At 40.0% G+C, this 27,708-nt stretch overlaps 1 protein-coding gene across 1 annotated transcript in view; it reads left to right on the forward strand.

The window, feature by feature from the left end:
- The window catches only part of LOC310854671 (transmembrane protein 266-like), a gene marked incomplete at both ends in the record, with an annotated part of 166,648 nt that overhangs the window by 35,440 nt on the left and 103,500 nt on the right, over positions 1 to 27,708 (forward strand). The gene's annotated exons all lie outside the window — the stretch shown is intronic.

Raw genomic sequence — 27,708 nt, forward strand, 5'->3', positions numbered from 1 at the left:
CCTAGGAGTAAGTATAATTAAGCTGTGCCTGGGGTGTCCTCACAAAAGAATATTTCGCTGTAAGGTTCTGACTTCTATGTTCTTCTAATGGTTTCAGTCCGGGGGTGTGGCTCTCTTAGACTAATGCCCCTCCCACTCTGTGTAATCAGCTTTTAAGCCGAGCTGACTCAAATCAAATATGGTGTCACTCTTGCCCAAATATGGACTTCCACACTGCAGGGCTGTATTTTGCGTGTCTTAAGTACCAGGTCTTATTCCCTAACTTGAGTAAACTAAAGACCTGGAGGCGTGGTCAATGCTCTTTGGCCACTCAGAATAGCCAAATGGCATTGATCACGCCTCCAGGTCTTTAGTTTACTCAAGTTAGGGAATAAGACCTGGTACTTAAGACACGCAAAATACAGCCCATATGACTCAAGACTGGTAACGGATAACCATGGTAACCTGATGACTGACATGAATACAGTGAGATTCGTTTTCAGGATGGCAACATACTGTAGGCCTATTCATCCCATTGTCCAAGCCCAAACTAAAAAGATCACACCTGTGTGAAGTGAGGGGCGCTCTTATCATCATACAGCATCATCTCATTCCGGCCAACAATTTTCATCCTCACTTTTCCGACTTTAATTTTATCTTCAATGTCTGTATTTACAGAAACCCGGAAAGCTGGGCATAGGAGGGGCTAGCGTCCCTCAAAAAACGTAAGCTTGTCTCTCTTTCAGAAATTGAATTATGTGACTTCAAATGCATCAATGTCCATGCATTTTATCTAGTCTCTTATTATATCTCTGGATATAATATCTTCAGATATTACCGTGGGAAGAACCGTTTCCAGTCTACCCGCTAGCACTTTAGCCAATGTTTTTACATCCACATTGAGAAGTGAAATTGGACGATACGAAGAGCAGCAAGTGGGATCTTTATCCTTTTTAAGAAGTAAAGAAATGGAGGCCTGTGTAAAGGTCGGTGGTAGAACACCCTCTTGGAACGAGTCCTCAAACATTTCTAGGAGCAGAGGAGCCAACTGGTCTGTGAATTTCTTAAAAAATTCTACCGGAAAGCCGTCAGGACCCGGAGACTTCCCACTTTGCATCAGCCGGAAAGCTGATATAATCTCTCCAAGCGTCAGAGGTCGATCTAGACTATGACAATCCTCTGAGGAAATCTTGGGAATAGTTTGTTTTGAGAAAAACTCTAGCATAGTCGAGTTGTCCTCCGGCGCCTGGGACGTATAGAGTTGGGAGTAAAATGTCTTAAAAGTGTTATTTATTAATTTGGGATCTGTAGTCAGTGATTCTGTCACGAATCTGAGATCTGGATATAATATCAATGACATTTCACAGCCCTTGTGTGGTGTACAGCACTTTAAAGAATATGTTTCATCAAATCTAGTAGATAATTTGAGTTGAGGAAAACTTCCCTTCCAGATCAAAAAAAAAAAAAACTTGAGTAGTGATGAATCCATCTGCCCATGAATCCATCTCCACTGATGGACTGATGGAATTAACCTCCAGCGTCAGTTCACAGGCATCTAACCACCACACACAGCATATGTTCCCAAAGTAAAAAGAAAATCACACCCGTGTGAACTGAGTGGTGCAATTCCCCCCCCCCCTCTCTCTCTCTCTCTCTCTCTCTCTCTCTCATTAGCAGGCAGCAGGCACAGCACTATCCCTCTCTGTTTCTGGCGCCTGGTACTAATAAGTCATATACTCGTGCTCATGACCACTGCCACATAGATAGGTGTACACAGACATTCCTGGTTGTAGGAGTACCTTGTAGGAGTTGTTTGAGCACCACTCAAAAATATATATACAATTTTCAGAGATGAGATGTAGGAGTAGAGGTGTAAACTATTGAAAAAACACACCTGTGTAAAGTGAGGGGCGCTCTTATCATTATACATCACATTCCATGCTCAACCAATCAAATCATCACAAATGTCATTCCGGCCAATCACAATTTGCGTCCTCACTTTTGTCTTCAGTTTTGTGTTTACACAAAGTCCTCACTTTTGTCTTCAATGTTTGTGTTTAGACACACTTTTGTCTTCAATGTTTGTGTTTAGACACACTTTTGTCTTCAATGTTTGTGCACGTTTTCACACGTTTGTCTTCAATGTCCCTTCAATGTCCTTCCTTCAAAAATGGAATACTCATAAAGTAAAAGTACCTCGAAATTGTACAGTAAATTCTCCACTATGATGTCATAGTAGAGGAAATGTAAAACAACAACAACAACATAAAAAACACAAAACACTCTCACATCATGTTTATGTCCCCAACTTCATTAAAATGGGATTTGGGTGCAAAATCAGTGAAGTGTGCCTTTACTGTAGTTCATAATTAATCCTTCCTAGAAATGTAGTGGAGTCAAAAGTACAATATTTGTCTAAGTACAGCACTCGAGTGTGTGTACAGTAGGCTACTTTGTTATTGTACAGAATGTCCACTATACTGCAGACTGCCGTGGTGGTACCTTAAGTCTGGCGGGTGGCGGCGGTGGAGTCCCGGTAGAGTGGGTTGGACGCCATCTGGAGCCTACACACTTGAGCCAGGAAGATGATTGCCAACAGTGTGATTATGTCTTTATTAGATTAAGCGTGCATTGTTTACAGGATGGCGGCTCTCTTAGGGTTGCCAACTAAGGGGACACCAGGCCGGGCGTCCCTTATTTTTTATCGGAAATGAAAAAGATACAATCTCACTGTATATGGCATATGTGTAGAGCTTTTTGTATATTGTATTAAGCACTTGAACCTCAGCATCCATATTCTGGGGGGAACATTAGCCAAAAATAGCAGATCTAGCTAGAACGGATTTTTTTAGCGAAGAGATAAATGCGGTCCATACCCAGCAAGCCAAATTACGTCATAACGTAATGATGATGTCCTCCAGTGACTCCGGTGATGTTCAGGACTAGGCCAGATCACACCCCATATGGGGATGATCTTTACGTCATTTCCAGGACGTCTTCACCAGTTTAAATAATATCGCTTATTCTGGGCCAGATCTGACTGGTTTATGATAAGACTTAAGTTGATCTGGCCTCGATCTGACTCTCTCTGATTCATCCAGGGATGTCCGTCTTAGTGGGTAAAATAAAATGTATGTTGGTTGAAATCAGGTGATATTCTGGGCCAGATCTGACTAGTCTTGGTTTGGCTTGATCTGGCCCCAATCGAGACGTCACTGATTCGTCCAGGTCCTGACCGTGCTTGCTGGGTAAGGTTAAAATAAGTCCATAGGGTTAACCTGTTTTATAGTATACCGGTATGGTGGTATAGTATGCAGTGTTTCCTGCAGGAAAAAGCTTTGGCATGGTGCTGGGCACGGGGGGGAAATTTTGATTAACGAATGAATTAATTTGATTAATGAATTTGATTAATAAATTAAGATTAATTTGTATTATTGCTCTTGTATTGCTATTGGAGACACTGGGGAGGCACTGGGGGGACACTGAGGGACACAGGGCAGGCACTGGGGAGGCACTGGGGAGGCACTCAGGGGCACACTGGGGAGGCACTGGGGAAACACTGAGGGGACACTGGGGAGGCACTGAGGGGACACTGGGGAGGCACTGGGGAGACACTGGGGAGGCACTCAGGGGGACACTGGGGAGGCACTGGGGAGACACTGGGGAGGCACTCAGGGGGACACTGGGGAGACACTGGGGAGGCACTCGGGGTTCACTGGGAGGCACTGGGGAGACACTGGGGAGGCACTGGGGAGGCACTCAGGGGGACACTGGGGAGGCACTCGGGAGGCACTGGGCAGACACTGGGGAGGCACTGGGGAGACACTGGGGAGGCACTCACTGGGGAGGCACTGGGGAGGCACTGGGGAGGCACTGGGGAGACACTGGGGAGGCACTCAGGAAGGCACTGGGGAGACACTGGGGAGGCACTCAGGGGGACACTGGGGAGGCACTGGGGAGACACTGGGGAGACACTGGGGAGGCACTCAGGGAGGCACTGGGGAGACACTGGGGAGGCACTGGGGAGGCACTCAGGGGGACACTGGGAGGCACTGGGGAGACACTGAGGGGACACTAAGGAGGCACTGGGGAGGCACTGAGGGGACACTGGGGAGGCACTGGGGAGACACTGGGGAGGCACTGGGGAGACACTGCATGGGGAGGCACTCAGGGGGACACTGGGAGGCACTGGGGAGACACTGGGGAGGCACTGGGGAGGCACTCAGGGGGACACTGGGAAGGCACTCGGGAGGCACTGGGGGGACACTGGGGAGGCACTGGGGAGACACTGGGGAGGCACTGGGGAGACACTGGGGAGACACTGCATGGGGAGGCACTCAGGGGGACACTGGGAGGCACTGGGGAGACACTGGGGAGGCACTGGGGAGGCACTCAGGGGGACACTGGGGGGAGGCACTCAGGGGGACACTGGGGAGGCACTGGGGAGCCACTGGGCAGACACTGTGGAGGCACTTGGCGGACACTGGGGAGGCACTGGGCAGACACTGGGCATATAAGGGCAGACACTGGGGTGGCACTTGGGGAGGCACTGGGGAGGTACTGGACATTTCATATCACACACACACCATGATTCACTAGCCCCCTAAAAAAAGAAAAAAAAATATATTATTTCAAGCATGGCGCAACGCCATGCCAACAACATTGTGCAGGAAACCCTGGTATGTATATGAGATGTTTGAACTTAGAACTTTTTAGCTCAATTAAGGCCCAAAGGGGAAATTAGACCGGGACCCAAACTAGTGAAAATATGTACAAGCTGTACAAGCTCAAAACGCGTTGCTTTGTGCTGCATTGCAGGCTTGTGGATCTGCTATTTCACTACTTCTTAATCTTTTAATTAAATGTATTTACAGAAATTATTCAATTTTCTTCATTACATATACACATATACACACCACGTACTCTGGTCCCAGCAGATCAAGCACAATTTGCTAGTTTATTTTACTGATTATGTATATAGTATACGTATGACTAGCTCTAAATGATGACGTAAGACATATTATGGTCATTTATGTGATCTGGTCCCAGCAAACCAGGCACAGATTTGCTGTTTTATTGGCATACGCATTAAATGGCGGGTTGCTGTCGCGATGAACGATGACCGGGCAAATTTATTACTTGCGCGCTCTGCTTGCGCAAGTAAATACTTTTGAAATCAGTTGGAATTGTTTTAAATTGGTGAAAAGTTCAGACTTTTTGTTAATTCGTTTATATTTCGCGGCCCAAACCGACCCACTATTTGGTAAACAGTGCTCTATAGCAATGATTACTATTGGAATATATTCAACTTTTTAACAATAAATCTTACAGCACCTTTAAACAGGCTAAATAATGATGTATAGTTACAGTAAGGCCAGTTCAATGGGGCTGCACTAATAAAGCAAGTCTTTCATACAACACGCTCCCATCTGGTGAGAAGTGAAATCCTGAGATTTATATGAAATCATGACCAATTAACCGTGCTCACACTATTCTCCCAAATGGCTGGAAGACCTCGCTTGAAGTCGACGGAAAGATAATAGGCCCATGTGTGAAGCAAATCAAGCGTTTTGCATGTTATTAATGAGTAGGCAGAAGTTAGCCATGTGAGAAATGAGGTGATATGATTATGTCCTGCTAAACCCCTCAGGGTCTCTTCTTCTCTAATAGCATGCACAGCGGCTACAATGTTAGCCATCCCTGTATTAAACCCATTAAAACCGGGAAAGCATCTGTGTCCTTTTAGTTCATAAATATAGCATCACAATAATTGACATCACGCCTCCATATATGGTCACACCTCGTGACACGTATATGACCACCATATATGGCCATCTCCATATATGAAGATCACGACACTGACCTCATCTAACCCTGGATAACCATGCATGGAGAAGAATGGATCATCACCTAGATCTGCATACGGAGACGGCCAGCAACTCTACATCTGACCTCAAACCTCAAACCCTTAGAACTGTATATGGAGCTGACCTGTTCTGACATTCCATATGTTGATCCCTCCCCACCCGTCCTTCCTGTTCTGACATTCCATATGTTGATCTGACCTCATCAAACCCTGTACACTCAAGACACGTTCCATATATGGCCAGTACAGAATTAATTCCATATGTTGATGACCCCCCCCCCCCCCCCGCCAAAGTGCCAGCGCTCGTCACCCAGACTGATGTGTGCACACAACCTCGCCCATCGCTTCTTACTTTTACTTACTTTACATTACTAAACATAAATTAAGCACTTAAGTTCTATATATATATCGCCTATTGTGATCTTGTTGATCACAATAGGCGATATAACTTAAAGATTTTATGACATTCATTTTCATTTCTTTTTCTTTTTCTTTTTTCTTTTAGGTTTTATGACCTCAATTACACCCAAAAAACCTGAACTTTGAACATTCAGTGGATTTTCTGTGGTCTGAAGTTTTCTTTGGGGTTTGGAAGCCTTTTGAGCTACAATAAAAACAGGCAACACAGTGAAAACAGTGACATCTGCTGGCAAATCCCATTGACATATATGGGATTTGCAGGGTCTTACATCACTTACTTCCGGCAAATCAGAGCACCTGTTTGAGCCAGAAAACCCCAGATCACAGAAAATCTACTGAATGTTAAAAGTTCATGTTTTTTGGGTGCAATTGAGATTAGAAAACCTAAAAAAATAAGAACAATTCCAAAACCTTTTTTTTAATGTCACAATCCCTTTAACTTAACTTATATAGTCTTTATCTCAACGAGACGAAAACTGAATACGTAAATATATGCAAATCCAACAATAACCACATTGTAAAAACACTTAACAACACTTAACAACAGATATATATGATTATGAACCCAAGTATTTTCCCAAAAGGACTTTCAAACTAGGAAAGGGCAGAATGTCCTGCAATGACATGCATAAGATCTGGTCATCTCAGCTTAGTAAGATGTTAAAAGTAAAAATATTTAGGACGACCGTTGAGCCGATTCTACTCTGGCTCCGAGACATGGACACTTTCAAAGAAATGAGAGAAACGGTCGGAATGCACTTACACGCGCCTTCTAATGAGAGTGAAAAATCTGGCTTGGAAGAGCCACCCATCGACTAAACTAATATGACAACCTTCCCCGTGTTTCTTCACTAGTCCAATCCAGAAGAACGATACGATACGAATCCGATACGATACAACTTTATTGTCAGCTTGCACTGAAATTTGTTTTGCGTCCATGACGTCACAGTTCAAGAAACAGACAAGACAGACATACTGTACATTACAAAATGGTAAACATTACAGGACAAAAATCACAGAAAACAATCAGGAACGAGAACATACAGTATCCACTGGTTTAACGATTTTGGTTTAGATGCAAGACAGACTGATGTACAAACGAGTTCTTTAGTCTGTTTTTCTTAAATGTATGGACTCTAAACCGCCTCATGGAGGGCAACAGTTGATATTCATCATTTAAAACATGTAAGGGGTCAGAAGAGATACTCTTCGCAAGTCTAAGCATGCTATTGATCTGGGCCTCTTTAAAGGAATGTAACACGACCTCAACTGGCCTACCAACAATTTTAGCGCAGATCTTAATTTGGCTATAGAGTTTGTTCTTATATACCATTGATATAACACAGTTTGATACCATTGATATAACACAGTTTGCCGGCCACTGCTACAGTGCTATCTTCCCTTCTTCTCTGGAGTCCTGCCTCAAGGCAGACCAGAGGTAGAAAACTGTCGGTCCCTGATGTCATCGCTAGTAAGCAGGAACTGGGGATGGCAATGAAGGACCGGAAATTCTGGCGTGGCATTGTGAAATCCATGATCTCGACCGCGGTCGAAAGATTAGGATGACGATAGAACTTAAGTGCTTACCGGTAATTTATGTTTAGTAACCAGTAAGACGGCCTGAGGGCGAGAAGCGACGGGCGAGGTCACGTGCATGCATATACATTTTGAAAACTTTGATATTGATATTTTTACTCAAGTAAAATCATCAATACCACCATGTGAGTACTTCTTCCACCACTGCTGAATGGGAGAGTGGGGTTCGATCCCAGCTTGGTACACAAACTGATACAATATAGTGTAGTACTGTATGTGATGCACTGTGCACACATACGAAAAAGTATAAAAATCACGGCATTCCATCTTTAAGATAATCTTGATGATTTAGAAGATTTTTTTTATTCCATTAACAGATTCATCGTTGAGAAATAATGTCATATGCAGCTAAACTGAATCCAAAATCGTTTGGATTCAGTTCAGCTGCATATGACATTATTCAGTTTAGTGGCAAGAAGTGTTGCAGCGACAAAGACTTTTAGGATATTGACTGATTTTGCAGATATGAAATAAATCATTATTTAAACATCCAATTTCTGTGCCATGCTTGGAGAGAAAGTGCATGGTAAACACTAAACAGTGAGGTGGTTGTGCCAGCGTCAGATTAGCAAGGTGCCAGGGAATGAAGACGTGATCAGAGGAGAGGCACACGGTGCCAGTGTCTGAGAGGTGGGCTGGCCACTGCCAACTTTCCACTCCAGCTGGAGAGACAGTGAGGGGCACTCTGTACCCGCCCACACACACACACACACACACACACACACACACACACACACACACACACACACACACACACACACACACACACACACACACACACACACACACACATCGCTGTTGTTGGGCAGGAACCTCTTATCTTCATATTCAAATTTGTTGTGTTTTTTCTAAAATGAATGCCCTACTACTTGATCGTACTACAGCATCGCACAAAAGCATCAAACATAGCAGATCCACAAGTGTCGCTGCGTTTTGAGCTTGTGTATCTGCTACTTTTGACTGAAAAGGAACAGTTTTGGACATACTGTATGAGGTTATAATAAGAGTACACTAAAACATAAAACAAATAATTGACGAGCAGATAATTCTCAGTTGCAAGTATTACATTTTGTCCAAAGATGCTGTGTGATTGTAAAAGGATGTCGCTTGGATCACTCATGTCAAGTGTGGTTACAGTGAATCTGTTCATTGCTCTTTGAAAGGAAACTCCATTAGGATTCCACTCACACATGTATACAGCTGATGGACGAGTTACACTGACTGCTACCCCCCCTCACTCTCTCAATGCAGTCTCTGTCCCCCACAGCTTCGTGTCCTCCTTACTCTGACCAGCATCAGTGGTGGAAAGTAACTGTATATTTACGCCTCTTATCTTATTATAATTTTTGTTAATTTAAAAAAGGTAATTGAAAAAACACGACCCCCTCACACATAAGGACAATATCAGTCACCAGAAGCAAACAAACGAACCGACTCAAATGGTACCGATAACCGGTCTGGCGCATGGACTACTTTTTCTGTCTACCTATACCTACGGTACCTCCAGGCAGTGCCTTGCTGGATTCATAATAATTAATCATAATTCATTTTTGGTTGAAAGTGATTTGCCATGAAAGGTGAAAGTGTCAAAGTGATTTTTTTACGTGCCAATATATGCCATTGGGCCCCATTATACAGTTCTCATATTTGGTTTCGGAGGGCATACTATAGCTAGCATGTCGTTTTTCGTGATTTTGGAGGATTTGAAAAAAAGATGATGCCTAATATAGTTCATGGTTTCAGACAGCATACTTTAGTATGACATTTTTTCATGATTTTGGGGCACTATGTCAGAGCCAGGATTTGAACCTGTGGCCTCCTGATTCCCAGGCAGGCTCTGTACCCAGTGAGCTACTGTGCTTGCTGTGTACAAAAAGCAAAAAAGTTAATGATAGAAGAGCCAGAGACTTGTTTCCATTGTGTTTCATGAGCATTCAAACCTCTATAGATAAACAACAGCACAAGAAACAATAAACAAATCTCCTGTTATTTTATTTGTTGTATTTTATTTTTGTATAAGTGTTGTTACTCAAAGGGAAAGGCAAACTGTGTTGTGGCAGGTAGCAAGTAGCTCAGTGACTTAGCACACTAGCTATGTGATCTGGAGGTTGTGGGTTCAAACCACACTCAAATCTTTATTATCTTTACCAAAATCTGCCATTGACCCCATTCTGAATTTCTCAAATTTAAAAGCACTATATTTCTAAAACTACAAAACATTTCAAAGTAAAAAGTTCCAACATGTGTCTCCACAGTAAGCTGAATATAATAAAAAGTGTGAATGGAGTTTCTAGGTGAAAGTGAGTTTTTGACATCCCATGAGCTGCCATTGAGCCCCATTAAAAGTCTCAAATTTGAAAGCACTATATTTCTAAAACTATGAAACATTTCAAAGATTCCTTTTCAGGTAAACATGTCCACCGTAAGATGAACCTAAGTAGGCTAGAATGGGGTTGGTAGGTTTAAGTATGTAGGACTAGTAGCATGCCAAAGTTTGTGCTATTGCCATAGAGAATGCATTGGGCATTTAAGTTAAATAACTCAGAAACTACAAAACATTTCAAAGTAAGACGTTCCAGCATGTGTCTCCATAGTAAGCTGAATAATAAAAAGTGTGAATGGAGTTTCTAGGTGAAAGTGATTTTTTGACGTGCCAAAATCTGCCATTGAGCCCCATGTTAAAAGTCTCAAATTTGAAAGCACTATATTTCTAAAACTATGACACTTTTCAAAGATTCCTTTTCAGGCAAACATGAACCGAAGTAGGCTAGAATGGGGTTGGTAGGTTTAAGTATGTACCCATCGTTTTTTTCCAAAAATGATAAAAACGGCGTGCTATAGTATGCCGTACGATATGAGCTATAGCCCTTTAATGATGAAAAACTTCAAATTCAAAAATTCAAAAAACGATGGGCTATAACTATTTTCAATAGAAAATATCTAGTTAATGAATAATATTTCAATTAATAGTTGATTTAAATATAAACAAGATTTATTTAAAAATATAGTCTGACATTATTAAATTATCATTACCGAAACAGACGTTCTCTCTACCGCAACATACTTAAAAGTATAGCGGTGTATGAGAATGGGTGTTGCGGAGGATGAGACACAAACTTTGGCATGCTACTAGTCCTACATACTTACACCTAGCAACCCCATTCTAGCCTACTTAGGTTCATCTTACGGTGGACTTATTTGCCTGAAAAGGAATCTTTGAAATGTTTCATAGTTTTAGAAATATAGTGCTTTCAAATTTGAGACATTTAACATGGGGCTCAATGGCAGCTCTATAGGCACGTCAAAAGTCACTTTCACCTAGAAACTCCATTCACACTTTTTATTATTCAGCTTACTGTGGAGACACATGCTGGATCTTTTTTTTATTTTTATGTTTTGTAGTTTATGAGTTATTTAACTTAAACGCCCAATGCATTCTCTATGGCAATAGCACAAAATTTGGCATGCTACTAGTCCTACATACTTACACCTAGCAACCCCATTCTAGCCTACTTAGGTTCATCTTACGGTGGACATGTTTGCCTGAAAAGGAATCTTTGAAATGTTTCATAGTTTTAGAAATATAGTGCTTTCAAATTTGAGACATTTAACATGGGGCTCAATGGCAGCTCTATAGGCACGTCAAAAGTCACTTTCACCTAGAAACTCCATTCACACTTTTTATTATTCAGCTTACTGTGGAGACACATGCTGGAACTTTTTTTTTTTTAATGTTTTGTAGTTTATGAGTTATTTAACTTAAACGCCCAATGCATTCTCTATGGCAATAGCACAAAATTTGGCATGCTATTAGTCCTACATACTTACACCTAGCAACCCCATTCTAGCCTACTTAGGTTCATCTTACGGTGGACATGTTTGCCTGAAAAGGAATCTTTGAAATGTTTCATAGTTTTAGAAATATAGTGCTTTCAAATTTACAATGGGGCTCAATGGCAAAAATGATGAAAAACGGCATGCTATAGTATGCCGTACGATATGGTCCAAAATGATGAAAAACGAGGTTAAAAAAAAAATTCGAACAACGATGGGTTATAACCCATCGTTTTTTAATTTTTATATTTTTTCAAATCCTCAAAAATGATGAAAAACGGCGTGCTATAGTATGCCGTACGATATGGGCTATAGCCCATGGTCCAATATGATGAAAAACGAGGATAATTCTTTTTTTCAAAAATTAAAAAAACGATGGGCTATAACCCATCGTTTTTTTCATTTTTTCATTTTTTTCAAATCCTCAAAAATGTAGAAAAACGGCGTGCTATAGTATGCCGTACGATATGGGCTATAGCCCATGGTCCAAAATGATGAAAAACGAGGATAATTTTTTTTTTTCAAAAATTCAAAAAACGATGGGCTATACCCCATCGTTTTTTTCATTTTTTTAAAAATCCTCAAAAGTGATGAAAAACGGCGTGCTATATTATGCCGTACGATATGGGCTAAAGCCCATGGTCAAAAATGATGAAAAACGAGGATATTCTTTTTTTCAAAAATTCAAAAAACGATGGGCTATAACCCATCGTTTTTTTCATTTTTTTCAAATCCTCAAAGCTAAGTGGCCCAGTGGATAAATCACAAGATATCTGTAGAGTTCCTTGTAGAATTGTGCTAGTTCAAACCCAACACACTCAGTAGGAAGGTGCTGGTTTTTGACCTGCCAATCATTCTGATTGACAGATTCCTTGGCCAATCAGATCGGTCCGCCTTCAGCCAATCCTAGGGCTCATTACATTGTCTCCTCCAATCAAACCCGGACCACTTCCTTGTTTACAACTGGATCAAATACTCTGACCTGTTTTAGATTTATAGTGATTCTTCAACTTAATTTTCTTAATTTTCACAGTTTTGGACGTTTTATGAATATAATTGATCATTCTAGATCACTGCTAGATCTGTAACAATCTTCTCTTATGGGGTTAGGGTTAGGGTTAGGGTTAGGGTTAGGGTTAGGGTTAGGTTCAGGTTCAGGTTCAGGTTCCACGGGTTAATAAAGTGTAAATGTGGGGGTCCTTGACAAGAAAAGGTTTAGGAACCACTGTTTTAGAGGGACTATAGAATAGATAGATGTTGATAGTATTAAGTTAGTTACTTTGACAGTGTACAAATGGAACCGGTTTTCAGCAGGTCAAATGAGGTTATGAGTTTATTTGTTTAAGAACTAACAATCAATTGAAATATATATATTCTGGATGTGACACCAAATTAGCGCAGTTGGTAGAGCATTAGATGGAAGATCTAAAGGTCCCTGGTTCAATCCAGGCTTTCGGCAGTTGAAATGAGGTACAGAAAATCCTATGACTCTTAGGCTGATCTCACTGGGTGAAAAACTTTATGAGTTGTTTTGTTTAAGCAGTAACAAGTAACAGTCAATGTAAAAATAAATACTGGATGTGATACTTGCAAGCTGTAATAGCTCAGTTGGGAGAGCATTAGACTGTAGATCTGAAGGTTCCTGGTTCAAACCTGAGATTCGGCAGTTGAAATGAGGTACAGACAACCGTATGACTCTCAAACTGATCTCACTGGGGCATGAACTGTATGAGTTTATTTTTAAGAACTAACAATACATTGAAAAATACATTCTGGATGTGTCACTTACAAGCAAACAAACAAAAAAGCAGTGTGAATTGTCTGGAACCAGTGGCTCAGTGTGTTAGAATGCTGCCACATGATCGGTAGATGGTGGGTTCAAACCCGACTCATACTTTTATTTTCAAGACCGATTTCAGAAGAAGAAAACAAACAAAAAAGCAGTGTGAATTGTCTGGAACCAGTGGCTCAGTGTGCAGCCCAGAAATTCACCTTGATTGTGTGCCTCAGTGGCCCAGCGGATAAGTCAAATGATATCCGTAGTATACCTAGTAGAAGTGTGCCGGTTTAAACTGCTAGTATCCAGCAGTTAGCTCAGTCTGATGAGAGGCCGTCCTTGGGAGCCACAGGTCCAGGGTTCAAATCCCACATTAGTCATAACTGTGACACTTTGCTTTGCACACTGATTTCTAGAAGGACAACTTTAAAGCAGCCCAGAAATTCACCATGATTGTGTGCCTCAGTGGCCCAGCGGATAAGTCAAATGATATCCGTAGTATACCTAGTAGAAGTGTGCCGGTTCAAACCCGACTCTTTTAATTTCAAGAGCGATTTCAGAAGAAGAAAACAAACAAAAAAGCTTTGTAGTAGTATCCAGCAGTTAGCTCAGTCTGATGAGAGGCTGACCTTGGGAGCCACAGGTAAAGGGTTCAATTCCCACATTAGTCATAACTGTGACACTTTGCTTTGCACACTGATTTCTAGAAGGACAACTTTAAAGCAGCCCAGAAATTCACCATGATTGTGTGCCTCAGTGGCCCAGCGGATAAGTCAAATGATATCAGTAGTATACCTAGTAGAAGTGTGCCGGTTCTAACCCAACTCATATCTTTACCTTCAAGACCGATTTCAGAAGAAGAAAACAAACAAAAAAGCTGTGTAGTTGTATCCAGCAGTTAGCTCAGACTGATGAGAGGCTGTCCTTGGGAGCCACAGGTCCAGGGTTCAAATCCCACATTAGTCATAACTGTGACACTTTGCTTTGCACACTGATTTCCAGAAGGACAACTTTAAAGCAGCCCAGAAATTCACCATGATTGTGTGCCTCAGTGGCCCAGCGGATAAGTCAAATGATATCCGTAGTATACCTAGTAGAAGTGTGCCGGTTCGAACCCGACTCATGTCTTTAGTTTCAAGACCGATTTCAGAAGAAGAAAACAAACAAAAAAGCTGTGTAGTAGTATCCAGCTGTTAGCACAGTCTGATGAGAGGCTGTCCTTGGGATCCACAGGTCCAGTGTTCAAATCCCACATTAGTCATAACTGTGACACTTTGCTTTGCACACTGATTTCCAGAAGGACAACTTTAAAGCCGCCCAGAAATTCACCATGATTGTGTGCCTCAGTGGCCCAGGGGATAAGTCAAATGATATCCGTAGTATACCTAGTAGAAGTGTGCCGGTTCAAACCAGACATACTCCTAGTAGGCGGTGATGGTTCAAATCACTGACACCTAAAGTAGGAGTGGCCCAGTGGATAAATCAGATGATATCCATAGAATACCTAGTACAAGGTGTGGGGTTCAGGTAGGAGGAGAGTATACTGGGCAGGTAGGAGGAGATTAGTCGGGTCAGGTAGGAGGAGAGTAAGGTGGTCAGGTAGGAGAGTAGGAGAGTAGGAGAGTAGGTGGAGTTCAGTCAGGGGGAGTGTAGGGGGGAAGGTCATTGGGTGTCAGAGTGGTGGGGTCAGGTATGTAGGTGGGGGGTCAGGTAGGAGGAGAGTAGGGGTCAGGTAGGAGGACAGTAGGCTGAGTTCAGTCAGTAGGAAAGGGGAGGGTCCAGGCAGGGGTAGAGTAGGAAGGGGAGGGGCCAGGCAGGGGGAGAGTAGGAAGGCCAGTTGCCAGGCAGGGGGACAGTAGGAAGGGGAGGGGCCAAGCAGGGGTACAGTAGGAAGGGGACGGGCCAAGCAGGGGGAGAGTAGGAAGGGGAGGGGCCAGGCAGGGGGAGAGTAGGATAGGCAGTGGGAGAGTAGGATGGGGAGGGGCCAGGGACAGAGTACGAAGGGGAGTGGCCAGACAGGGAGAGAGTAGGAAGGGGAGGGGCCAGGCAGGGAGAGAGTAGGATGGGCAGGGGGAGAGTAGGAAGGGGAGGGGACAGGCAGGGGGAGAGTAGGAAGGGGAGGGGCCAGGCAGGGGGAGAGTGGGGAGGGGCCAGGCAGGGGGAGAGTAGGAAGGGGAGGGGCCAGGCAGGGAGAGATTAGGGAGGGGCCAGGCAGGGGGAGGGGCCAGGCACAGGGAGAGTAGGAAGGGGAGGGGCCAGGCAGGGGGAGAGTAGGGGGGTGCCAGGAAAGGGCAGGGGCCTGGCCCAATTTTTTAAATTAAATTTGTACGGCATACTATAGCAGCCGTTTTTCTACCTTTTTGAGGATTTGAAAAAAATAATTAAATTTAAAAGGACTAGGACTAGTAGCATGCCAAATTTTGTGCTATTGCCATAGAGAATGCATTGGGCGTTTAAGTTAAAAAACTCATAAACTACAAAACATAAAAATAAAAAAAAGTTCCAGCATGTGTCTCCACAGTAAGCTGAATAATAAAAAGTGTGAATGGAGTTTCTAGGTGAAAGTGACTTTTGACGTGCCTATAGAGCTGCCATTGAGCCCCATGTTAAATGTCTCAAATTTGAAAGCACTATATTTCTAAAACTATGAAACATTTCAAAGATTCCTTTTCAGGCAAACATGTCCACCGTAAGATGAACCTAAGTAGGCTAGAATGGGGTTGCTAGGTGTAAGTATGTAGGACTAGTAGCATGCCAAATTTTGTGCTATTGCCATAGAGAATGCATTGGGCGTTTAAGTTAAATAACTCATAAACTACAAAACCTAAAAATAAAAAAAAGTTCCAGCATGTGTCTCCACAGTAAGCTGAATAATAAAAAGTGTGAATGGAGTTTCTAGGTGAAAGTGACTTTTGACGTGCCTATAGAGCTGCCATTGAGCCCCATGTTAAATGTCTCAAATTTGAAAGCACTATATTTCTAAAACTATGAAACATTTCAAAGATTCCTTTTCAGGCAAACATGTCCACCGTAAGATGAACCTAAGTAGGCTAGAATGGGGTTGCTAGGTGTAAGTATGTAGGACTAGTAGCATGCCAAATTTTGTGCTATTGCCATAGAGAATGCATTGGGCGTTTAAGTTAAATAACTCATAAACTACAAAACCTAAAAATAAAAAAAAGTTCCAGCATGTGTCTCCACAGTAAGCTGAATAATAAAAAGTGTGAATGGAGTTTCTAGGTGAAAGTGACTTTTGACGTGCCTATAGAGCTGCCATTGAGCCCCATGTTAAATGTCTCAAATTTGAAAGCACTATATTTCTAAAACTATGAAACATTTCAAAGATTCCTTTTCAGGCAAACATGTCCACCGTAAGATGAACCTAAGTAGGCTAGAATGGGGTTGCTAGGTGTAAGTATGTAGGGCTAGTAGCATGCCAAAGTTTGTGCTATTGCCATAGAGAATGCATTGTGTTGCGGAGGATGAGAGGAATGCTCTCATCCTCCGCAACACCCATTCTCATACACCGCTATACACCGCAAGGATATGGGCTATAGCCCATATCATACGGCATACTATACTGTAGCACGCCGTTTTTCATCATTTTTGAGGATTTGGAAAAAATGAAAAAATGAAGAAAAGAAAACGATGGGTTATAGCCCATCGTTTTTTGAATTTTGAAATTTTTTTAATCCTCGTTTTTCATCATTTTGGACCATGGGCTATAGCCCATATCGTACGGCATACTATAGCACGCCGTTTTTCATCATTTTTGAGGATTTGAAAAAAATAAAAAAACGATGGGTTATAGCCCATCGTTTTTTGAATTTTAGATTTTTTTTTAATCCTCGTTTTTCATCATATTGGACCATGGGCTATAGCCCATATCATACGGCATACTATAGCACGCCGTTTTTCATCATTTTTGAGGATTTGAAAAAAATAATAAAATAAAAAAACGATGGGTTATAGCCCATCGTTTTTAGAATTTCTTAAAAAAACAATTATCCTCGTTTTTCATAATTTTGGACCATGGGCTATAGCCCATATCGTACGGCATACTATAGCACGCCGTTTTTCTACATTTTTGAGGATTTGAAAAAAATGAAAAAATGAAAAAAACGATGGGTTATAGCCCATCGTTTTTTTTTCTTCATTTTTTCCAAATCCTCAAAAATGATGAAAAACGGCGTGCTACAGTATAGTATGCCGTATGATATGGGCTATAGCCCATATCCTTGCGGTGTATAGCGGTGTATGAGAATGGGTGTTGCGGAGGATGAGAGCATTCCTCTCATCCTCCGCAACACAATGCATTCTCTATGGCAATAGCACAAACTTTGGCATGCTACTAGCCCTACATACTTACACCTAGCAACCCCATTCTAGCCTACTTAAGTTCATCTTACGGTGGACATGTTTGCCTGAAAAGGAATCTTTGAAATGTTTCATAGTTTTAGAAATATAGTGCTTTCAAATTTGAGACATTTAACATGGGGCTCAATGGCAGCTCTATAGGCACGTCAAAAGTCACTTTCACCTAGAAACTCCATTCACACTTTTTATTATTCAGCTTACTGTGGAGACACATGCTGGAACTTTTTTTTTTTTTTAATGTTTTGTAGTTTATGAGTTATTTAACTTAAACGCCCAATGCATTCTCTATGGCAATAGCACAAAAGTTGGCATGCTACTAGTCCTACATACTTACACCTAGCAACCCCTTTCTAGCCTACTTAGGTTCATCTTACGGTGGACATGTTTGCCTGAAAAGGAATCTTTGAAATGTTTCATAGTTTTAGAAATATAGTGCTTTCAAATTTGAGACATTTAACATGGGGCTCAATGGCAGCTCTATAGGCACGTCAAAAGTCACTTTCACCTAGAAACTCCATTCACACTTTTTATTATTCAGCTTACTGTGGAGACACATGCTGGAACTTTTTTTTATTTTTATGTTTTGTAGTTTATGAGTTATTTAACTTAAACGCCCAATGCATTCTCTATGGCAATAGCACAAAATTTGGCATGCTACTAGTCCTACATACTTACACCTAGCAACCCCATTCTAGCCTACTTAGGTTCATCTTACGGTGGACATGTTTGTCTGAAAAGGAATCTTTGAAATGTTTCATAGTTTTAGAAATATAGTGCTTTCAAATTTGAGACATTTAACATGGGGCTCAATGGCAGCTCTATAGGCACGTCAAAAGTCACTTTCACCTAGAAACTCCATTCACACTTTTTATTATTCAGCTTACTGTGGAGACACATGCTGGAACTTTTTTTTATTTTTATGTTTTGTAGTTTATGAGTTATTTAACTTAAACGCCCAATGCATTCTCTATGGCAATAGCACAAAATTTGGCATGCTACTAGTCCTACATACTTACACCTAGCAACCCCATTCTAGCCTACTTAGGTTCATCTTACGGTGGACATGTTTGTCTGAAAAGGAATCTTTGAAATGTTTCATAGTTTTAGAAATATAGTGCTTTCAAATTTGAGACATTTAACATGGGGCTCAATGGCAGCTCTATAGGCACGTCAAAAGTCACTTTCACCTAGAAACTCCATTCACACTTTTTATTATTCAGCTTACTGTGGAGACACATGCTGGAACTTTTTTTTATTTTTATGTTTTGTAGTTTATGAGTTATTTAACTTAAACGCCCAATGCATTCTCTATGGCAATAGCACAAAATTTGGCATGCTACTAGTCCCACATACTTACACCTAGCAACCCCATTCTAGCCTACTTAGGTTCATCTTACGGTGGACATGTTTGCCTGAAAAGGAATCTTTGAAATGTTTCATAGTTTTAGAAATATAGTGCTTTCAAATTTGAGACATTTAACATGGGGCTCAATGGCAGCTCTATAGGCACGTCAAAAGTCACTTTCACCTAGAAACTCCATTCACACTTTTTATTATTCAGCTTACTGTGGAGACACATGCTGGAACTTTTTTTTATTTTTATGTTTTGTAGTTTATGAGTTATTTAACTTAAACGCCCAATGCATTCTCTATGGCAATAGCACAAAATTTGGCATGCTACTAGTCCTACATACTTACACCTAGCAACCCCATTCTAGCCTACTTAGGTTCATCTTACGGTGGACATGTTTGCCTGAAAAGGAATCTTTGAAATGTTTCATAGTTTTAGAAATATAGTGCTTTCAAATTTGAGACATTTAACATGGGGCTCAATGGCAGCTCTATAGGCACGTCAAAAGTCACTTTCACCTAGAAACTCCATTTACACTTTTTATTATTCACCTTACTGTGGAGACACATGCTGGAACTTTTTTTTATTTTTAGGTTTTGTAGTTTATGAGTTATTTAACTTAAACGCCCAATGCATTCTCTATGGCAATAGCACAAAATTTGGCATGCTACTAGTCCTACATACTTACACCTAGCAACCCCATTCTAGCCTACTTAGGTTCATCTTACGGTGGACATGTTTGCCTGAAAAGGAATCTTTGAAATGTTTCATAGTTTTAGAAATATAGTGCTTTCAAATTTGAGACATTTAACATGGGGCTCAATGGCAGCTCTATAGGCACATCAAAAGTCACTTTCACCTAGAAACTCCATTCACACTTTTTATTATTCAGCTTACTGTGGAGACACATGCTGGAACTTTTTTTTATTTTTATGTTTTGTAGTTTATGAGTTATTTAACTTAAACGCTCAATGCATTCTCTATGGCAATAGCACAAAATGTGGCATGCTACTAGTCCTACATACTTACACCTAGCAACCCCATTCTAGCCTACTTAGGTTCATCTTACGGTGGACATGTTTGCCTGAAAAGGAATCTTTGAAATGTTTCATAGTTTTAGAAATATAGTGCTTTCAAATTTGAGACATTTAACATGGGGCTCAATGGCAGCTCTATAGGCACGTCAAAAGTCACTTTCACCTAGAAACTCCATTCACACTTTTTATTATTCAGCTTACTGTGGAGACACATGCTGGAACTTTTTTTTATTTTTAAGTTTTGTAGTTTATGAGTTATTTAACTTAAACGCCCAATGCATTCTCTATGGCAATAGCACAAAATTTGGCATGCTACTAGTCCTACATACTTACACCTAGCAACCCCATTCTAGCCTACTTAGGTTCATCTTACGGTGGACATGTTTGCCTGAAAAGGAATCTTTGAAATGTTTCATAGTTTTAGAAATATAGTGCTTTCAAATTTGAGACATTTAACATGGGGCTCAATGGCAGCTCTATAGGCACGTCAAAAGTCACTTTCACCTAGAAACTCCATTCACACTTTTTATTATTCAGCTTACTGTGGAGACACATGCTGGAACTTTTTTTTATTTTTATGTTTTGTAGTTTATGAGTTATTTAACTTAAACGCTCAATGCATTCTCTATGGCAATAGCACAAAATTTGGCATGCTACTAGTCCTACATACTTACACCTAGCAACCCCATTCTAGCCTACTTAGGTTCATCTTACGGTGGACATGTTTGCCTGAAAAGGAATCTTTGAAATGTTTCATAGTTTTAGAAATATAGTGCTTTCAAATTTGAGACATTTAACATGGGGCTCAATGGCAGCTCTATAGGCACGTCAAAAGTCACTTTCACCTAGAAACTCCATTCACACTTTTTATTATTCAGCTTACTGTGGAGACACATGCTGGAACTTTTTTTTATTTTTAAGTTTTGTAGTTTATGAGTTATTTAACTTAAACGCCCAATGCATTCTCTATGGCAATAGCACAAAATTTGGCATGCTACTAGTCCTACATACTTACACCTAGCAACCCCATTCTAGCCTACTTAGGTTCATCTTACGGTGGACATGTTTGCCTGAAAAGGAATCTTTGAAATGTTTCATAGTTTTAGAAATATAGTGCTTTCAAATTTGAGACATTTAACATGGGGCTCAATGGCAGCTCTATAGGCACGTCAAAAGTCACTTTCACCTAGAAACTCCATTTACACTTTTTATTATTCACCTTACTGTGGAGACACATGCTGGAACTTTTTTTTATTTTTAGGTTTTGTAGTTTATGAGTTATTTAACTTAAACGCCCAATGCATTCTCTATGGCAATAGCACAAAATTTGGCATGCTACTAGTCCTACATACTTACACCTAGCAACCCCATTCTAGCCTACTTAGGTTCATCTTACGGTGGACATGTTTGCCTGAAAAGGAATCTTTGAAATGTTTCATAGTTTTAGAAATATAGTGCTTTCAAATTTGAGACATTTAACATGGGGCTCAATGGCAGCTCTATAGGCACGTCAAAAGTCACTTTCACCTAGAAACTCCATTCACACTTTTTATTATTCAGCTTACTGTGGAGACACATGCTGGAACTTTTTTTTATTTTTATGTTTTGTAGTTTATGAGTTATTTAACTTAAACGCTCAATGCATTCTCTATGGCAATAGCACAAAATTTGGCATGCTACTAGTCCTACATACTTACACCTAGCAACCCAATTCTAGCCTACTTAGGTTCATCTTACGGTGGACATGTTTGCCTGAAAAGGAATCTTTGAAATGTTTCATAGTTTTAGAAATATAGTGCTTTCAAATTTGAGACATTTAACATGGGGCTCAATGGCAGCTCTATAGGCACGTCAAAAGTCACTTTCACCTAGAAACTCCATTCACACTTTTTATTATTCAGCTTACTGTGGAGACACATGCTGGAACTTTTTTTTTTTTTTAGGTTTTGTAGTTTATGAGTTATTTAACTTAAACGCCCAATGCATTCTCAATGGCAATAGCACAAAATTTGGCATGCTACTAGTCCTATATACTTACACCTAGCAACCCCATTCTAGCCTACTTAGGTTCATCTTACGGTGGACATGTTTGCCTGAAAAGGAATCTTTGAAATGTTTCATAGTTTTAGAAATATAGTGCTTTCAAATTTGAGACATTTAACATGGGGCTCAATGGCAGCTCTATAGGCACGTCAAAAGTCACTTTCACCTAGAAACTCCATTCACACTTTTTTATTATTCAGCTTACTGTGGAGACACATGCTGGAACTTTTTTTATTTTTAGGTTTTGTAGTTTATGAGTTATTTAACTTAAACGCCCAATGCATTCTCTATGGCAATAGCACAAAATTTGGCATGCTACTAGTCCTACATACTTACACCTAGCAACCCCATTCTAGCCTACTTAGGTTCATCTTACGGTGGACATGTTTGCCTGAAAAGGAATCTTTGAAATGTTTCATAGTTTTAGAAATATAGTGCTTTCAAATTTGAGACATTTAACATGGGGCTCAATGGCAGCTCTATAGGCACGTCAAAAGTCACTTTCACCTAGAAACTCCATTCACACTTTTTATTATTCAGCTTACTGTGGAGACACATGCTGGAACTTTTTTTTATTTTTAGGTTTTGTAGTTTATGAGTTATTTAACTTAAACGCCCAATGCATTCTCTATGGCAATAGCACAAAATTTGGCATGCTACTAGTCCTACATACTTACACCTAGCAACCCCATTCTAGCCTACTTAGGTTCATCTTACGGTGGACATGTTTGCCTGAAAAGGAATCTTTGAAATGTTTCATAGTTTTAGAAATATAGTGCTTTCAAATTTGAGACATTTAACATGGGGCTCAATGGCAGCTCTATAGGCACGTCAAAAGTCACTTTCACCTAGAAACTCCATTCACACTTTTTATTATTCAGCTTACTGTGGAGACACATGCTAGAACTTTTTTTTATTTTTATGTTTTGTAGTTTATGAGTTATTTAACTTAAACGCCCAATGCATTCTCTATGGCAATAGCACAAAATTTGGCATGCTACTAGTCCTACATACTTACACCCAGCAACCCCATTCTAGCCTACTTAGGTTCATCTTACGGTGGACATGTTTGCCTGAAAAGGAATCTTTGAAATGTTTCATAGTTTTAGAAATATAGTGCTTTCAAATTTGAGACATTTAACATGGGGCTCAATGGCAGCTCTATAGGCACGTCAAAAGTCACTTTCACCTAGAAACTCCATTCACACTTTTTATTATTCAGCTTACTGTGGAGACACATGCTAGAACTTTTTTTTTTTTTATGTTTTGTAGTTTATGAGTTATTTAACTTAAACGCCCAATGCATTCTCTATGGCAATAGCACAAAATTTGGCATGCTACTAGTCCTACATACTTACACCTAGCAACCCAATTCTAGCCTACTTAGGTTCATCTTACGGTGGACATGTTTGCCTGAAAAGGAATCTTTGAAATGTTTCATAGTTTTAGAAATATAGTGCTTTCAAATTTGAGACATTTAACATGGGGCTCAATGGCAGCTCTATAGGCACGTCAAAAGTCACTTTCACCTAGAAACTCCATTCACACTTTTTATTATTCAGCTTACTGTGGAGACACATGCTGGAACTTTTTTTTATTTTTAGGTTTTGTAGTTTATGAGTTATTTAACTTAAACGCCCAATGCATTCTCAATGGCAATAGCACAAAATTTGGCATGCTACTAGTCCTACATACTTACACCTAGCAACCCCATTCTAGCCTACTTAGGTTCATCTTACGGTGGACATGTTTGCCTGAAAAGGAATCTTTGAAATGTTTCATAGTTTTAGAAATATAGTGCTTTCAAATTTGAGACATTTAACATGGGGCTCAATGGCAGCTCTATAGGCACGTCAAAAGTCACTTTCACCTAGAAACTCCATTCACACTTTTTTATTATTCAGCTTACTGTGGAGACACATGCTGGAACTTTTTTTATTTTTAGGTTTTGTAGTTTATGAGTTATTTAACTTAAACGCCCAATGCATTCTCTATGGCAATAGCACAAAATTTGGCATGCTACTAGTCCTACATACTTACACCTAGCAACCCCATTCTAGCCTACTTAGGTTCATCTTACGGTGGACATGTTTGCCTGAAAAGGAATCTTTGAAATGTTTCATAGTTTTAGAAATATAGTGCTTTCAAATTTGAGACATTTAACATGGGGCTCAATGGCAGCTCTATAGGCACGTCAAAAGTCACTTTCACCTAGAAACTCCATTCACACTTTTTATTATTCAGCTTACTGTGGAGACACATACTGGAACTTTTTTTTATTTTTAGGTTTTGTAGTTTATGAGTTATTTAACTTAAACGCCCAATGCATTCTCTATGGCAATAGCACAAAATTTGGCATGCTACTAGTCCTACATACTTACACCTAGCAACCCCATTCTAGCCTACTTAGGTTCATCTTACGGTGGACATGTTTGCCTTAAAAGGAATCTTTGAAATGTTTCATAGTTTTAGAAATATAGTGCTTTCAAATTTGAGACATTTAACATGGGGCTCAATGGCAGCTCTATAGACACGTCAAAAGTCACTTTCACCTAGAAACTCCATTCACACTTTTTATTATTCAGCTTACTGTGGAGACACATGCTGGAACTTTTTTTTATTTTTATGTTTTGTAGTTTATGAGTTATTTAACTTAAACGCCCAATGCATTCTCTATGGCAATAGCACAAAATTTGGCATGCTACTAGTCCTACATACTTACACCTAGCAACCCCATTCTAGCCTACTTAGGTTCATCTTACGGTGGACATGTTTGCCTGAAAAGGAATCTTTGAAATGTTTCATAGTTTTAGAAATATAGTGCTTTCAAATTTGAGACATTTAACATGGGGCTCAATGGCAGCTCTATAGACACGTCAAAAGTCACTTTCACCTAGAAACTCCATTCACACTTTTTATTATTCAGCTTACTGTGGAGACACATGCTGGAACATTTTTTTATTTTTATGTTTTGTAGTTTATGAGTTATTTAACTTAAACGCTCAATGCATTCTCTATGGCAATAGCACAAAATTTGGCATGCTACTAGTCCTACATACTTACACCTAGCAACCCCATTCTAGCCTACTTAGGTTCATCTTACGGTGGACATGTTTGCCTGAAAAGGAATCTTTGAAATGTTTCATAGTTTTAGAAATATAGTGCTTTCAAATTTGAGACATTTAACATGGGGCTCAATGGCAGCTCTATAGGCACGTCAAAAGTCACTTTCACCTAGAAACTCCATTCACACTTTTTATTATTCAGCTTACTGTGGAGACACATGCTAGAACTTTTTTTTTTTTTTATGTTTTGTAGTTTATGAGTTATTTAACTTAAACGCCCAATGCATTCTCTATGGCAATAGCACAAAATTTGGCATGCTACTAGTCCTACATACTTACACCTAGCAACCCAATTCTAGCCTACTTAGGTTCATCTTACGGTGGACATGTTTGCCTGAAAACGAATCTTTGAAATGTTTCATAGTTTTAGAAATATAGTGCTTTCAAATTTGAGACATTTAACATGGGGCTCAATGGCAGCTCTATAGGCACGTCAAAAGTCACTTTCACCTAGAAACTCCATTCACACTTTTTATTATTCAGCTTACTGTGGAGACACATGCTGGAACTTTTTTTTATTTTTAGGTTTTGTAGTTTATGAGTTATTTAACTTAAACGCCCAATGCATTCTCAATGGCAATAGCACAAAATTTGGCATGCTACTAGTCCTACATACTTACACCTAGCAACCCCATTCTAGCCTACTTAGGTTCATCTTACGGTGGACATGTTTGCCTGAAAAGGAATCTTTGAAATGTTTCATAGTTTTAGAAATATAGTGCTTTCAAATTTGAGACATTTAACATGGGGCTCAATGGCAGCTCTATAGGCACGTCAAAAGTCACTTTCACCTAGAAACTCCATTCACACTTTTTTATTATTCAGCTTACTGTGGAGACACATGCTGGAACTTTTTTTATTTTTAGGTTTTGTAGTTTATGAGTTATTTAACTTAAACGCCCAATGCATTCTCTATGGCAATAGCACAAAATTTGGCATGCTACTAGTCCTACATACTTACACCTAGCAACCCCATTCTAGCCTACTTAGGTTCATCTTACGGTGGACATGTTTGCCTGAAAAGGAATCTTTGAAATGTTTCATAGTTTTAGAAATATAGTGCTTTCAAATTTGAGACATTTAACATGGGGCTCAATGGCAGCTCTATAGGCACGTCAAAAGTCACTTTCACCTAGAAACTCCATTCACACTTTTTATTATTCAGCTTACTGTGGAGACACATGCTGGAACTTTTTTTTATTTTTAGGTTTTGTAGTTTATGAGTTATTTAACTTAAACGCCCAATGCATTCTCTATGGCAATAGCACAAAATTTGGCATGCTACTAGTCCTACATACTTACACCTAGCAACCCCATTCTAGCCTACTTAGGTTCATCTTACGGTGGACATGTTTGCCTGAAAAGGAATCTTTGAAATGTTTCATAGTTTTAGAAATATAGTGCTTTCAAATTTGAGACATTTAACATGGGGCTCAATGGCAGCTCTATAGGCACGTCAAAAGTCACTTTCACCTAGAAACTCCATTCACACTTTTTATTATTCAGCTTACTGTGGAGACACATGCTGGAACTTTTTTTTATTTTTAGGTTTTGTAGTTTATGAGTTATTTAACTTAAACGCCCAATGCATTCTCTATGGCAATAGCACAAAATTTGGCATGCTACTAGTCCTACATACTTACACCTAGCAACCCCATTCTAGCCTACTTAGGTTCACCTTACGGTGGACATGTTTGCCTGAAAAGGAATCTTTGAAATGTTTCATAGTTTTAGAAATATAGTGCTTTCAAATTTGAGACATTTAACATGGGGCTCAATGGCAGCTCTATAGGCACGTCAAAAGTCACTTTCACCTAGAAACTCCATTCACACTTTTTATTATTCAGCTTACTGTGGAGACACATGCTGGAACTTTTTTTTATTTTTAGGTTTTGTAGTTTATGAGTTATTTAACTTAAACGCCCAGTGCATTCTCTATGGCAATAGCACAAAATTTGGCATGCTACTAGTCCTACATACTTACACCTAGCAACCCCATTCTAGCCTACTTAGGTTCATGTTACGGTGGACATGTTTGCCTGAAAAGGAATCTTTGAAATGTTTCATAGTTTTAGAAATATAGTGCTTTCAAATTTGAGACATTTAACATGGGGCTCAATGGCAGCTCTATAGGCACGTCAAAAGTCACTTTCACCTAGAAACTCCATTCACACTTTTTATTATTCAGCTTACTGTGGAGACACATGCTGGAACTTTTGTTTATTTTTATGTTTTGTAGTTTATGAGTTATTTAACTTAAACGCTCAATGCATTCTCTATGGCAATAGCACAAAATTTGGCAT

Source organism: Protomyctophum parallelum, assembly GCF_964188405.1.
Source record: "Protomyctophum parallelum genome assembly, chromosome: 2".
Taxonomy (NCBI): Eukaryota; Metazoa; Chordata; class Actinopteri; order Myctophiformes; family Myctophidae; genus Protomyctophum; species Protomyctophum parallelum.